Here is a 14,845-nt window from a genome sequence, read left to right on the forward strand (position 1 = left end):
TTTCTTTCTTTCTTTCTTTCTTTCTTTCTTTCTTTCTTTCTTATTGTTTTTAATGTCCGTGGGAACAGCAGTGATGCTCTTTAATTCATTTTTAATATTAATTGTTGTCTTCTTCCTTCTTTTACAGTTACCTTGGCAAAAAGTTCATAAACTTTATTGATATTTTCAAAGAATTGGCTTAAAAAATATTTTTTGAGACAGGGTCTTTCTCTGTCACTCAGGTTGGAGCACAGTGGTATCATCATGGCTAACTGTATCCTTGACCACCTGGGCTCAAGCAATCCTCCCACCTGAGTCTCCTGCGTTTCTGGGACCACTGGTGCATACCACCATGCCTGGCTAGTCTTTTTACATTTATTTTTATTTTGTAGAGACGGGGCTTCACTACTTTGCTTACTCTGGTCTCAAACTCCTGGGCTCAAGTGATCCTCCTATCTTGGCCTCCCAAAGCGCTGGGATTTTAGGTGTGAGCCACCATGTCAGGCCAGAATTAACTTTTGTGTTCATTAATTTTTACTATTGTTTTCCTGTTTTCAAGTTCATCGTTCTGCTCACATTTTTATTGTTTCTTTTCTCCTGTTTGCTTTAGGCTTAGCTGTTCTTTCTTCTTTGGTTTATTTATGTGGAAATGTAGGTGAGTGGGTTTAGATCTCTCTTCTTTTCTAATATATATATTTAATGCTATAAATTGTCTTCTAACTACTGCTTTGGTTCAATTCCTCAAATTTTGATAAATTGTATTATAATTTTCTTTTAATTCAAATAGTGTTTAATTTATCTTGATATTTCATTGACCCATGTGTGATTTAAAAGTTTGTTGTAAATAATCCCACTAAAAAGGGGCAAAAACATTAACAGATACTCCTCAAAAGAAGACATACGGCGGGGCACAGTGGCTCATGCCTACAGGCATACGGCGGGGCACTTTGGGAGGCCGAGGCAGGTGGATCACGAGGTCAGGAGATCGAGACCATCCTGGCTAATACAGTGAAACCCTGTCTCTACTAAAAAAAATACAAAAACATTAGCCAGGCATGGTGGCAGGTGCCTGTAGTCCCAGCTACTTGGGAGGCTGAGGCAGGAGAATGGCATGAACCCAAGAGGTGGTGCTTGCAGTGAGCCGAGATTGCACCACTGCACTCCAGCCTGGGAGACAGAGCGAGACTCCGTCTCAAAAAAAAAAAAAAAAAAAAAAAAAGACATACAAGAGGTCAATAAACATGAAAAAATGTTCAGCATCATTAATCATCAAAGAAATGCAAGTCAAAATCACAAAGAGTTAACATTACATACCAATCAGAATGGCTATTACTAAAAAGTCAAAAATAATGCTAGCAACAATGCAGACAACAGGAAACATCTATACGCGATTGGTGGGAATCTAAATTAGTTCAGCCACTGTGGAAAACAGTCTGGAGATTTCTCAAAGAACTTAAAATAGAGCTACCATTAAACCCAGCAATTTCATTACTGGGTATATTTCCAAAAGAAATAAATCATTCTACTCAAAAAACCACGCACATGTTCATGGCAGTACTATTTACAATAGAAGACATGGAATCAACCTAGGTGCCCATCAGTGGTGGACTGGATAAAGAAAATGTGGTATATGTACACCATGGAATGTAGTATGCAGTCATAAGAAAGAATGAAATCATATCCTTTGCAGAAATGTGTTTGCAACTTGAGGCCATCATCCTAAGTGAATTAATGCAGAAATAAAGAAAAAAAAACACATGTTCTCACTTAAAAGTGTGAGCTAAACATTGGGTACTCATGAACCTAAAGATGGGAAAAATAGACACTGGAAGCTACTTTGGGAGTGGGAAGGGGGAAATGGTTTAAAAACCGTCTACTGGCTACTATGTTCACTATCTGATTATGGGATCATTTGTACCCCAAATCTCATCATTATGTTGTATACCCATGTAATAAACCTGCACATGTACTCCCTGAATCTAAAATAGAAGAAATTAAAATTACAAAAAATCAATCAATAAAAATGTGTTGATGTGGTCTTATTTCTGAGATCTCTATTCTGTTCCATTGGTCTATGTGTCTGTTTTGTTACCAGTACCATGCTGTTTTGGTTACTGTAGCCTTGTAGTACAGTTTGAAGTTGGGTAGTGTGATGCCTACAGCTTTTTTTTTTTTTTTTTTTTTTTTTTTTTGCTTAGTTTTCTCTTGGCTGTACAAGCTCTTTTGTTGTTCCATATCAATTTTAAGGTATTTTTTTCCTAATTCTGTGAAGAATGCCATAGTAATTTAATGGGAATAGCATTGAATCTATAAATTACTTTGAGCAGTATGGCCATTTCATGATATTGATTCTTTCTATCCACGAGCATGCAATGTTTTTCCATTTGCTTGTGTCATCTCATTTCCTTGAGCAGTGGTTTGTAGCTCTCCTTGGAGAAGTCCTTTACATCCCTTTTAAGCTGTATTCCTGGGTATTTTATTCTCTTTGTAACAATTGTGAATGGTAAGTTCATTCATGATTTGACTCTCTGTTTGTCTCTTGTTGGGGTAAAGGAATGCTTATGATTTTTGCACATTGATTTTGTAGCCTAAGACTTTGCTGAAGTTGCTCATCGCTTAAGGAGCTTTTGGGCTAAGACAGTGGGATTTTCTAGATATAAGATTATATCTTCTGCAAGCAGAGACAATTTGACTTCCTCTCTTCCTATTTGAATACTCTTTGTTTCTTTCTGTTGCTTGATTGCCCTGGCCAGAACTTCCAATGCTATGTTGAATAGTTGCTGTGAGAGAGGGCATCCTTGTCTTGTGCCGGTTTTCAAACGGAATGCTTCCAGCTTTTGCCCATTTAGTATGATATTGACTGTAGGTTTATCATAAATGTCTAATTATTTTGAGATATGTTCCATCAATGGCTAGTTTATTGAGAGATTTTAACATGAAGGGATGCTGAATTTATTGAAGGCCTTTTCTGCATCTATTGAGATAATCATGTGGTTTTTGTGATTAGTTCTGTTTATATGACGAATTACATTTATTGATTTGCGTATGTTGAACCAGCCTTGTATCCCAGAGAAAAAGCTGATTTGATTGTGATGGATAAGCTTTTTGATGTGCTGCTGAAGTCAGTTTGCCAGTATTTTGCTGAAGATTTTCACATTGATGTTCCTCAGGGATATTGATCTTCAACAAACCTGACTAAAACAAGCAATGGAGAAAGGATTACCTATGTAATAAATGGCACTGGGAAAACTGGCTAGCCATATGCAGAAAACTGAAATTGGACCCCTTCCTTATACCTTATACAAAAAATTAACCAAGATTGATAAGAGACTTAAATGTAAAATCCAACACCATAAAAACCCTAAAAGATAATCTGGGCAATACCTTTCAGAGCATAGGCATGGGCAAAGACTTCATGACAAAAATGCCAAAAGCAATTGCAATAAAAGCTAAAATCGACAAATGAGATCGAATTAAACTAAAGAGCTTCTGCACAGCAAAAGAAACTATCATCAGAGTGAACACACAACTTACAGAATGGGGGAAAGCTTTCACAGAATGGGGGAAAGCTTTCACAATCTATCCATGTGACAAAGGTCTAATATCCAGAATCTACAAGGAACTTAAACAAATTTACAAGAAAAGAGCAAACAACCCCATCTAAAAGTGGGCAAAGGACATGAACAGACACTTCTCAGAAGAAGACATTCATGTGGCCAATAACCATATGAAAAAAAGCTCAACATCACCGATCATTAGAGAAATGCAAATCAAAACCACAATGAGAAACCATCTCACACTGGTTAGAATGGCAATTATTAAAAAGTCAAGAAACAGACGCTGGTGAGGCTGTGGAGAAATAGGAGTGCTTTTACACTGTTGGTGGGAATATAACTTAGTTCAACCATAGTGAAAGAAAGTGTGGTGATTCCTCGAGGATCTAGAACCAGAAATACCATTTGACCCAGCAATCCCGTTAGTCAGTGTATACTCAAAGGAATATAAACCATTCCATTTCAAAGATACATGCATGTATATATTCATTGCAGCACTATCCACAATAGCAAAGACATGGAATTAACCCAAATGCCCATCAATGATAGACTGAATATAGAGAATGTGATACATATACACAATGGAATACTATGCAGCCATAAAAAGGTATGAGATAATTTCCTTTGCAGGGACATGGGTGAAGCTGGAAGCATCATCCTCAGAAAACTGTCACAGGAACAGAAAACCAAACACTCCATATTCTCACTCCTAAGAGGGAGCTGAACAATGAGAACACATGGACACAGGGAGGTGAACAACACACACTGGAGCCTATTAGGGGAGTGTGGGGAGGGAGTGCATCAGGATAAATAGCAAATGCATGTAGGGCTTAGTACTTAGGTGATGGGTTGGTAGGTGCAACAAACCACCATGGCACATGTTTACCTATGTAAAGAACCTGTGCCTCCAGCACATGTATCCTGGAATTTTAAAAATGGTGTATTGTTTATATTGTTTAATTTCCAAATATTTGATGATTTGGAAGATATCTTTCTTTCTGTTATTGATCTCTAGTTTTAATTCCATTGTTGTCTGAGCTGATGCTTTGTGTGGTATCTATACTTTAAAATTTGGTAAGATGTGTTTTATGACCCAGAATGTGATCTAACTTGTTGAACATTTTGTGTGATCCAAAGAAGAAAGTATATTCTAGTGTTGTTGAATGGCATATTCCACAAATGCCAGTTACATAAAATTGATTGATATTGCTGTTTAGGTCAACTAAATCTTTAATGATTTTCTGCCTGCTTGATCTGTCAATTGCTGAAAGATAGATGGTTAAGATTCCAACTATAATAGTAAGTTTACCTATTTTGCCTTAAAGTTCTATCAGTTTTTGCCTCACATAGTTTGATGCTCTATTGTTAGGATTGTTGTCACTTTTTGGATAATCATTCCCTTTATCATTTAATCATTGCTTTGTTCATTCATGGCATTTTTTCTTCTTCTGAAGTCTGCATTGTCTCAAATTAATTGAGTTACTTCAGCTTTCTTTGAATCAGTATTAGCACAGTATATCTTTTTCCATCCCTTTACATTTATCCTGTCAGAGTCTATATGTAAAGTAAATTTCTTGTATGCAACATATAGTTCAGTTCTGTTTGTTAATTCACTCAACAATGTGTCTTTTAATTAATATATATGGACCATTTGTCTTTAAAGTGATTATTAATATACTTGGATTAATATCAACCACGTTTTTACTGTTTTTTATTTCTTGCCAAAAGCTGTCTTTTCTGCCTTCTTTCATTTTAATTGAGCATTTTATGTAATTCCATTTTCCTATCTCTCTTAGCATATTATCTTACTTTTACAAATATTGTTAGTGGTTGTCCTGTAGTTTACAACATAAAATTTTAACAAATCTAAGTTCACCTTCAAATAAAAGTACTCCATTTCACATGTAGTCCTGATTTGTCCCTTGCATCTCTTGTGACGTTGCTGCCATTCTTCTAATTATCCAGAAGATAGAAGTTGTTATTATTATTATTTAGTAACAATAAATAAGCAATAAATAGTTATCTTTTAATCAATTAAGAATATGAAAAATAAAAGATTTAATTTTTCTTTATTTATTCTCCTCCCTTGTTCTTCTTTTTTAATGTAGACTAAAGTATCCGGCTTACATAGTTTTCATTCTATCTAAAGACAATCTTTACACATTTTTTACATGATAGATATGCTGGCAATGAAGTCCCTCAGTTTTTGTTTGATAAAATATTTTTGTTTCATTTATGAAGGACATTTTTGTTTCATTTATGAAGGACAATGTATTTTGATATAGAATTCCAGGTTTTTTTCTTTTAACACTTTAAATATTTTGCTTGTTACTTTAAATATTTTAAATATTGCTTGCATAGTTTCTGGTGAGAAGTCCACTGTAATTATTATTCCTGTTCCTGTAAAGGTAAAGCATTTTATTTCTTTCTGGTTACTTTCAATATTTTCTCTTTGCATTCAGTTTTCCACAGCTTGAATATGATATGCCTATAGATAGTTTTTGTTTTTGGAGGGAGGAAAGAGAGGTTATTTATTCTCGGGGTATCTCTGAGCTTCCTTGATCTGTGGTTTGTTGTCTATAATTAATTTTGGAAATTTCTTGGTCATTATTACTTCAAATATTTCTTTTGTCTCATTTTGTCTTTTTTTATATTCTGGCATTCTGTAATATTACATCTTTTGAAATTGTCCCATAACCATTGGCTATTCTGTTTTATTCTGTTTTGTTTGTTTGTTTTTCTTTTACATCTTGTCTTCTCTTTGCATTTTAATTCAGGAAGTTCTGCTAATGTTTCTTTAAGGTCACTGATCATTTCCTTGGGTTGAGTCTACTGATGAGCCCATCAGATAATCTTCACCACCCTTGCTCTGTTTTAGATTTCTAGCATCACCATCAATTCACCAAAATTACCATCTAAGTCAGGAATGTACAAGCTTTTGGCTTCCCTGGGCCACATTGAGAGAAAAAGAATTGTATTGGGCCACACATAAAATACACTAACGATAGCTGATGAGCTTAAAAAAAAATTGCAAAAATCTTTTAAGAAAGTTTACAAATTTGTGTTGGGATTCATTCAAAGCCATCCTGGGCTGCATGTAGCCCGTTGGGCCATGGGTTGGATAAGCTTCATCTAAGGGTTGCTGCTAGTTAGTTGTTCCAATGGCTTTTGCTGCAGATGATCTTGGCTTTGGGTTCTAGTTTGCCTGGGACCTATGTTCTCAGATGGGTTTTTAAAAAGTCACTAGTTTTCATTTTATATAGCCCAAACTAAAAATCTCTGCCCTAGAAATTTGCACTAAAATATACTGGAAAAAAAAGATTAATTCAGAACTTTAGAGTCTTTAGATTAATTTAGAACTTTAGATTAATTCAGAACTTTAGAGTCTCAGGAATTTAGGATTTAAAAACTCAGGAGTTGTGTAATTTTGGGGGTGAGGGGTGCACATACATCTTTCTTTTTTTAAACTGATTTAAAACTGAAATTTATCATGTTTTTCAGTTATAAGCATAAGCAACGAGGCACAATAGTATTGGCAGTAGCTGTGACATTGTTACCAATGGAACTCACACGTATTTTCATATTACATTTATAGTTTTTTTCTAATAAAGTATCATTTATGCTGAACCCTTTGAAAAAGGGTTAGTAGACTCACCACTTGATCTTATTATTTAAAGCATTAGTGAAGATGCGGACATATAACTAAACCACAAATTTGCTTAAACATTTCTTTCACTAACTATATTTAGGTATATTTGTTTCCTTTTCAATTTGGTGTATTTTTATTTTAAAATACAAAATATTCTGAAGAAGTATGCAAAGCAGAATAATGACCCCCAAAGATGTCCACACCCTACTCCCAGGTACCTGTGAATTTCTTAAAAGAGACTTTGGGTTTGTTGGCCCGTAAATTAGTTCAACCAGTGTTGAAGACACTGTGGGAGACAGTATGGTGATTCCTCAAGGATCTAGAACCAGAAATACCATTTGACCCAGCAATCCCATTATTGGGTATATACCCAAAGGATTATAAATCATTCTGCTATAAAGACACATGCACATATATGTTTATTGCAGCACTATTCACAAAAGCAAATACTTGGAACCAACCCAAATGCCCATCAATGATAGACTGGATAAAGAAAATGTAGCACATATACATCATGGGATATACACTATGCAGACATGAAAAAAGAGTTCATTTCCTTTGCAGGGACACGGATAAAGCTGGAAACCATCATTGTCAGCAAACTAACACAGGAACAGAAAACCAAACATGGCATGTTCTCACTCATAAGTGGGAGTTGAACAATGAGAACACATGGACACAGAGAGGGAAACATCACACACCAGGGCCTGTTGGAGGCTGAGGGCAAGTGGAGGGGTAGCATTAGGAGAAATACCTAATGTAGATGACAGGTTGATGGGTGCAGCAAACCACCATGGCACATGTGTACCTATGAAACAAACCTGCATGTTCTGCATATGTATCCCAGAACTTAAAGTATAATAATAATAAAAAGACAGACTTTGGGGATATGATTAAAGTTAAGGACCTTGATATGGGGAGATTATCCCAGATTATACACATGGGCTCAATCTAATCATACAAGTCCCTAAAAGTGGAAAAGAAAGGCATAATGTTGGGTCAAAAAGATGAGACATGAGTAGAATTGTACCTGTTTTTGCTGGAATTGAAGCTGCAGGCAGGTGACCATGAGCCAAAGAATGCAGTGGGAAAGACCTTCAGCTACAGACAGGAAGAAAATGGGGATCTCAGTTCTACATCTGCAAGAAGTTGAAATCTACCAGCAATCCAAATGAATAGGAAACAGATTACCTCCTAGAACCTCCAGCCTGCCTACATTTTTATTTTAGTCTGGTGTGACCTGTACTAGACTTCTGACCTACAGAACTGTAATAAACTGTTGTTTTAAGCCACTAAGTTTGTTCTACTTTGTTACAGCAGCAATACTAAACTGATTTGCAAAGGATGCCCTGCTTCATCAAAATATCAATGTTGTACATGACAAACAAAGAACCCAGCTATAGTTTAATTCAACATCACAGTCCCAGCATGTTTTCAAATGTAAATGTTATGGAATGAAATAATTAATGATCATTAAAACGCCCCAAATTTTGGCACTGAAAATGATTCCATCTATGTTAATAAAGGCATAAAACAATTGTAATAAATTTCTACCTTATCTCTTCCAATTTGGTTCCTAAATTTTCTAACTCTATGTGCATGGCTGATTATGACAATTCAAAATTCTTTTTCTGAAAATTATGATGCATATATAAACTTGGGCACCTAACTCAAGAGTAGCTTTTAAGGAATTGATTGCCATAAGCAATCAATTGAATGTAAACTTATGTCATTGAAGAATGCATATGGGTGGAAAGGTTGTACTAGCAAAATCTAATGAAGAAAATGATGTATTAGAAATACAGAAGAGTGATGGCTTGTTCTGAGTATGCCTCTTAGGTTAGAATAGATTATCTTCTGTTATAATTTCAATATCCTTTGGTAAGAGTAACTCTGAAAATGTATGTTGGTGCCAAAGCAACATCACTGTGTATTATTTATGTAAATACGTTTCTAAAGTAGTAATCAGAAGACCATGAAATTCTTTAAATACCTGTTAGGATTAGGGAGTGGTAGAAATCTAAATTAGGCTGTTGGAATATTGCAGTATTTTACCAGATAATAGAAAGCCCATAGGCAATTATATGAAGGGACAATTCTTGAAAAACAGATTCTTGATTTTTTTTCTTGGCATACACTTTCTAATTAGTTTTACTTTAACACCTTTCCTTTTTATAGTTTGCCAAAATGTACTATCTTTTATTCACAGCTTTTGGTCCCAGGATTATTCAACCTAGCTCATAAAAGAAAACAATATTGCATTTCTAAGCATTTGTTCCTAGAATTGGCAAGTTTAGTCGAGAAAAGCTGGAATGAGATTAAAACAACACCCTGTCATCTTTCAATCAGTCCTTAGCTGAAGTTAAAATCCCACTCATTCTACATGATCCAGGTAAAGATCTTCTTCCTTAAGGCACTTTACTGCCTCAGGCCTCTGTGGTTTGCTTTTTCCCTAAAAATCCTTAAATGTTTGGCACCCATAAACACTAAATGGAGTTTTCAGTATTCAATTCACTCATTCATCCAACACTATTTGATTGTCTGCTGGGTGCCAGTCATGGGGCTAAGCTCTGTAGATACAAGGATGAAAAGGACTCTGACCACATTCTTAGTATAAGAGGGAAATAAATGTGAAAAGTGATAGTTACAGTACAGTCTGATAAGCACTGTCTTAAAACTTGGAAGATTATCACACATTGACAATTATAAAATTATGGAGATGTGTTCTCTCTTTAGCTGTTAGTTAAGTCCCTAAAATGCTTTATGCTTTGTCTCCCTGTATTACCATGCTGATCTGTTCATAATGCCTGTTCTTAATTAAGTCTTCTTGATAAAATGTTTTTCTCTTACTGTGCTCTTCTCTTATTTTTTCCCCCATTCTTTCCGTTTCGTAATGTGAACAGTGAGAAGGCATTTCTTCTCAGCCCAGTACTACTACTTTGAGTTAGTAGAGGGGAGTGGTTAAAAATTCAGGCTCAGGGTAGAGATTACCTGCATTTGAATCTAGGTTCAGCCACTGGATAGCCTTTTAACGTAGGCAAGTCATGCAAACTCACAGTGCCCAAATTTCCTCATCTGCAGAATGACGAGGAATAGCACCTATTCCACAGTGTTCTTGTTAGGCTGAAATGAGATACTGTGTGTAAAGTGCTTGGCATATAATAAGCACTGTGCAAATAGTGGCATTATTATTTGACAGCAGAACAGAGGCCAGACATTCCTTCAGTTTATAATTTAGGGCCAAATAGAAATACTATTAATAAGAAATGTATTGTTTTTATTTTTGATTGCACATGATTGCTGGAGAGCCTCTGTAGCATAGAGTGAGTAGCCCCTTAGCAAGAACCAAAATGGAGGGTATGGATGAGGCTCAGATCATCACCATCTGGAGAATAGAGACAGTGCCTGAGTCGCCAGGAAATCTGTCCCCTGCTCATCCCAGAATCCCCAATCTTTGACTTTTTAAGGGAACATGTGACAGATAATGCCATCTGAGAAGGTAAGCAGCAGATCTTCTAAGTGGTAGGATTGAGATTTCAACCTCTGGCTCTCTGACTTTAAACCATGTTTTTCATGATTTTTCCCCTCCATAAATAAAGTGTGTTCCCAATGGGACAAGGATCCAATGAATATGTAGGAAAGAGACTTGTACAGGAGATGCTGTGATAAAGTGGTCTTAGCAAGAATTGGGAGCAGACATGGGAGTGTGGGATGTCATCTGTTGTCTAGGGCAATGACGATGTAGAACAGGGACAATATTTCTTAGTAGTGCTGCCATATGCTTAGATACACCCTAAGCTTTGTTGGTATGAAGTAGTCTGTAAGATGATTGGCTGTTGGTGAAACCACAATCAGTTTTGGCCTTTAAATTATACTGTGTTGATATTCAATATTTACTCTGCTGGAGTGTCATATAGATTTGCTTTTTCTTCTCAATGCTGTGGCATGACATTGCCTTAAATTCTAATAGATTATTAGTGTTTTAAAAGAGTGTGTCATTTTATATTCATATTAATGAAATTCTGATGTTGTTAAGGATCACACAAGGTTGTCAAGACAAGACATAATTCATACAATGTGCTTCCTGCAATGCTCTTGGCCAAAGGGCTTTCACCACTGGCAGGACCTTGTGACAATAGCCCTACCTTCCTGGATTCCCACAGCCTGGACCCTGAGGGCTGCCATGGAGCCAGGCTCCTGTATGGCATGGGTTTGGGGAAGAAGCCAGACAGGGTTCTTAGCAGGAATATAAATTGTGTGAGGAGTCATAAAAACTAGATAAGGAATGTGTTGTTTAGTAGTTAAAGATGTGCTGGCCTTAATTTAACTATTTTAAACCCTTAGAAGGATTTGGAAAATGAATTGAGAGCTGGTTTGTTATTTTTGCCCCCATAAGTCTTTCTTTGTTTGTCTTTTTAACAAGCACAACGGCTTTAGAAATCCTGTCTCTAGTGATGTTTACTTCTTTTCTACTTGGGAAACATTCTAAGGCTCACAATGGTACTTGTGGCACCCTAGCACATTTCCCCACCTCTTATCCCCCATCCCTCCCGATATAAAAAGAAAGAAAAGCTACTGACCGCACCTGAGGCTTTGTCAAAACTCTTTGGCACAATTCAGTGCCTGCAAATGTTACAGGAGGATGTGCATATAGATGCAAAAGGGCGTTTGTCAAATCAAGAGAACACTATTCAACCGAGACGCATTTCCAGCTCTCTGTTGTGTGGTTGCCTTGAGAATAATTATGTACAAGCACTGCTTGGATCTTACGGTGACCTAGCTAGGGGAAGAAGATTCTGGGAATAAACGGCAGCTAAGCAGCAACAGAGCTTGCCGTCTGTTTAAATAATGCTCTGTAAATGTCTTCAGGTAGCCTGTCTAAACCCTGGAATTTTATTTTCTTCAGAGCTGCTAACCACTTCTCTGTGCTACCAAACTGTACAGGAGAAACCTTTGCATTTTATCTTTTAAAAACCTGCTTCTCACCCCTCCCTAAATACAGCTACCATCACGGTTTTTCATGATTATCTCTGACTCTTTTAGCATTTGCATGTGGTTAGTTTTCTTTCATTATTTACTAGCCTTGAATGAATCTCTAGCCTTTTATATTTTATAGATATTATATAAAATACATCATGTTTGTTTCATAAAGATCTTGTTTTTCAACACTGATGACTGTAGATGCATACTTTTTGCACCATGCTAAATCTTAATCTCAATTTTGTATTTTCTGGTTAAAATCATCTCTGTAAAAAATCAATAAAAGAGAGAAAGCACACTTTTTTTCTAGGTGCTCCCAGGTTGATCTTGTACAGTAGAAAGTTACAAGAGTTCACATATATCTGTCCAATCTAGAAAAATTTATTACAGATCTGATTCTGAGTGAAAATACAGAATTACTATCTTTAACTTTCAGGAAGCAAGGACTATAGTAGCTTTTTTTTTTTTTTTTTTTTTTTTTTGCTAATGGAAAATCTCCATTATTTCATAATTTTTGGAGCCTGTTGCCAAATTTGGTGGAGCATGAATAGAGCTCTGCTTTTATCTTTCGGGGTGCTTGAATCTTCGCTCTCTTTCTTGGCTTCGGAGAAGTGTACAGTTGTTTTTTCCTTCTTTTCTCGGTCCTTCTCTGAAATTCTTGAATGGCTTGTTTGCCTCTGTTCACTGTTTTATGGCTTTAGAGCTCAATTTTATATCTCCTGCCCTGACATCTCTCATGAGCTCCAGTACCTGATGGAATTTCCACCTTAGACTTGGCCTGTCTAACATTGACTGAGCTCACATCTTCCTCACTCCATCTTTCAGCACATTTGTGCCAAAGTTGTTTTCTGCCTCCTTTAGTCAGGCTCCAGAGGGCTTTACTAAGATTTCTGTCATTTATCTTGATTGTGCCTGATTTAAAAAATGATTTAAATAATAAACTCGTCTTACTTTTAATTCTAAATCTTCCTGGATGGGTTTGAATTCAAAGTTTTCTTTTGTTTATTCAAAATCCACTGTCTAAAAATTTTCACTTGTGTTGAAGTTTTAGGAAAAACTGAAAAGTATGAAAAAATTTAAAAACATATACTTTCTACATGCTTAAAGGGGTCTTAGAAGTCATTTGGTAAAATTATGCATTACATAGATGAATAATTCATTGTAGACTGTAGTGAGTTGGGTTTCTAGGCCCTTGGTGAAGCTTTGTTTCTACTAAATATAATGAGAAAAGTATGGTTGTTAATGAATTACATATTCCACATCTCTATGTACATTCATGTTTATTTCTTTCATAACATTTTGAATCTTCAGACCTATAAGAGGATCATCTTTTGGGAATTATATGCTTTATATTTGCAAAAGTCCATTTCTAAAAGTCTGACCTGAGTTTCATATAACTTGAGTATATTGCTTTCTTTCAGAGAACATGTGTCTTTGGGCCTCATCACACCTTGTTTCTTGTGTAGAGTCACTGCCTCAGACCTGTCACATGGCCAGTCTCAAATCATTAGCCAAGTCCAAGTTTTGCAATAACCAACCCATGAATAATGACACAATAATGGGAATTGAGCAGCAATATAAATTATGTTAGATTTAGCAAACCAGATGTTATGAACACATTAAAAAAAGAAATACAGTTCCACTTTTAGAATGACCTTATTATGTGATGAAAAAGGGACTGAAGAGAATGTGGGCACTGCTAACTTCTAGAAGTAAGGAAAGTACGCTTAGATAGGGACATAATTTTTGGTGAACTGAAATTCCTGTCCTCAAACTAATAAAATTTGATTCATTTCTCTAAATGATCATCTCTAAATAGATCTATACAATACTAAGTACCTACTGGCTTATATGGCTATAGTTCCTCATAGTTATTTGAAATGAGCCTGTGGTGATTTGAGGCTAATATCATTATTTTCTTCCACTACGGGCAAGGTATAAATCCTCCAGAACTTCTGAAATGCCCTTTTATACTCCTTTCAGGAAGGTAAAATGATTGCTTTATCAAATCCATGTCCGTAGGAATTGTATTTCTATGTATGCTATTTGATCTTATTAGATCAAATCACTTTCTATGGATCAACTTGTCTCAGTCTTCATTTCTTTTAAGAGGAAGGAGTTATAAAGACTACGGTGGGGATATTTCACTTGGTTTGCACACTATTGGTAAAGGATAAATGATAAAAGAGGATATAATCATGACTCATACAAATATAAAATAGATACATGTCAACATTTTTATTTCACTCACTAATTAGTGAAGGAACTGGAAAAGTTGTTAAAATGGGTTGCTACAAAGGAGAATTTAAACAGCCAACCAATACACAAGCTCATCAGAAAGGCTGATTTAAATTTGCTTAATAGATGCAAAACTAGCTTCTTCAACAGTGGGAGAGGGAAGTCGATTGAATTTCCACTGGACAGAGTTTATTTGCATGCCTCTAACCAAGAATTATTTGCATTGCTATCATCTTCTGCAGGTTAATGTCTACCTCTACAGAATTATAAAATAGCTGAAGACAATGAAAAGCACAAACTTCACAAAATTAGATGACCTTGCGTGTGTTCTAAACAATGTATTGTTTTGCATTAATGACACCCTTAGTCTTTTGGTCTACTTAGTGTACTTGGCTTACTTGGTCTACTTAGTGTACTTGGCTTACTTGGTGAAACAGTTGTCTGA

The 14,845-nt window shown here is 35.8% G+C and overlaps 1 long non-coding RNA gene across 1 annotated transcript in view; it reads left to right on the forward strand.

Moving 5' to 3' along the window:
* The first annotated feature begins 9,482 nt into the window (after positions 1-9,482).
* Positions 9,483-14,845, forward strand: part of LOC111521402 — a 40,232-nt gene continuing 34,869 nt past the window's right edge. Inside the window, exons 1-2 of the long non-coding RNA XR_002724940.1 lie at positions 9,483-9,574; positions 10,491-10,681. This is a non-coding gene — a long non-coding RNA (uncharacterized LOC111521402). The remainder of the gene's footprint in view (positions 9,575-10,490; positions 10,682-14,845) is intronic.

Source organism: Piliocolobus tephrosceles, chromosome 2 (assembly GCF_002776525.5).
Source record: "Piliocolobus tephrosceles isolate RC106 chromosome 2, ASM277652v3, whole genome shotgun sequence".
Classification (NCBI taxonomy): domain Eukaryota; kingdom Metazoa; phylum Chordata; class Mammalia; order Primates; family Cercopithecidae; genus Piliocolobus; species Piliocolobus tephrosceles.